The following is a 1,809-nucleotide window of genomic DNA, read 5'->3' on the forward strand; positions in this document are numbered from 1 at the left end:
CCCCCCCCCCCCGCCTCGCCCGGGCGCCCCGCTCTCCTCCGGCCTCGGCACTGTGCCAGGGCTGGAGTGGGGGGGACGATGCCAAAGTGTCAGGGTGCCGGGTAACCCCCTGCCCCAAAACCTCCCTGCCTCAGTTTCCCCAGTGCACACACGCATGGACAGGCAGAAGGGCTGCACGCAGGCACTGTGTGTGTGCAAACACCCCCCGGGGCTGTGAGGATGCGCGTGTGTCAGGGCACTGCATGCACACACATGCCTGCGAGCGTGCAAGCATGCGTGAGCGTGCACATCCCCACCAGCCACAGCAGCAGACGTGTGGGCAGATTTCCCTGTCCCCACGTGCGAGTCCATGTGCAATCTCGCGTGGGTTTGTATACGCGTGTGCAAGCCCCTCTTTCCTGGGCACCTGCTCCCGCAGGGTCACTCGCTGGTCCCTTGGCAGTCCCTGGTGCTTGTGCCACCCTACGAAGGGCCGGGGTGCCCACGGCTGGGTGTACAAACACGCACGCACACATGTGTGCACAGGCGTGTACTCACCCATCCGGCAGCCGTGGGAAAAGCTCCCCCGGGCCGGGGGCTCCCACGCCACAGTTGCTGGGTGACAGCAAGGCCTAACGATGCCATGAGCTCGTTTGCATATGCAAAGTAGCATCTTTGCTGCAGGGTGCCCCGGGAAGAGGCCTTGCCCCCAGCTCCCAGGGACCCAGCTGGGATGCCCAGGGATGGCGACGTGTCTCCCACACACGTAACCCCCACACACACCCTGCTCTGGCCCCACACGTTAAAATGGGCCTCCTTCATTAACAGCAATTATTCTCACTGGGGAAAGAGCTGCCCCCCCACTGTTTCCCACCCCACAGAGTCCCCTCTGCTTGTCCTGTTGCCAACACCATCCCCATGCCGGGGGGGCTGCCAACCCAACACTCAGCTTTACATCCCCAGCTCCCTGTGGGCTTGGCGGGGGAAGCCTGCCCACACAGTGCCACCCCACCAGCCAGGGAACCCGCCCCCTCCCACAAAACAACCCTGTCCCAGCTCCATACTGGCAAGATCCCAGTTAGCCTCTCTGCCCCCAGGGCTGGGAACTGCTGGGGGGGATGCGTGGGGAAGCTGGGAGGGCATTTTGGGGATGCCACCTCCAGGGGCCGGCCCCCACACAGTGCAGGAGCCAGGAGGCACAGACATCCCTGGCCATGGGCCCCCCAGCACAGACCGAAGGAGGCTGGAAGGGGATCCAGGTGTCCTGGGCTGGAAGAGGCACCAGGGAGAGGTGCCAGATTAATCAGGAGCTGGGAGGCCTGGGTTCATTGCCCAGCACTGCAGAGAGGTGCAGCAGGGGGGGAACTGGGACACCCAGTTCCCCTGAGGCTGCAAAGCTGGGGTGGGTGGCGGGGAGCGGGACGCCTGAGTCCAGTCCAGCGGGCTCAGGGCCACCCAGTGCCTTCCACCCCACTGCTCACCTTGATGACTGGGAGAGTCGAGGGGGGGCAGAGCCCCATACCCCAGGACAAACTGGATGCACCCCAGTCTGCCCAGTTTCCCAGCCTTCCAGTGGGGCAGCAGAGCCTTGACCCGGGGCCACAGGCTGGGTGTTGTGGGGGATCAGCCCCCCCACACCCCACACCCTCTCCATATTCACACACCCCCCCCCCAGTCCCTGTCCCGCATCCCATCCCGGTCCCCCGGTGCTTCATGCACCCCCCAGCCCCGTGCCCACTGCCGCCGCTCTCCCGGGCTGGCTCCCGCTCCCGCTCCACTCTCTCCGGTCCCCGGGGGTCCTCTCGGTCCCTCTCCCCGTCCGGTCCCCCC

The sequence above is a fragment of the Calidris pugnax genome, unplaced genomic scaffold, assembly GCF_001431845.1.
Source record: "Calidris pugnax isolate Ruff unplaced genomic scaffold, ASM143184v1 scaffold103, whole genome shotgun sequence".
Classification (NCBI taxonomy): Eukaryota; Metazoa; Chordata; class Aves; order Charadriiformes; family Scolopacidae; genus Calidris; species Calidris pugnax.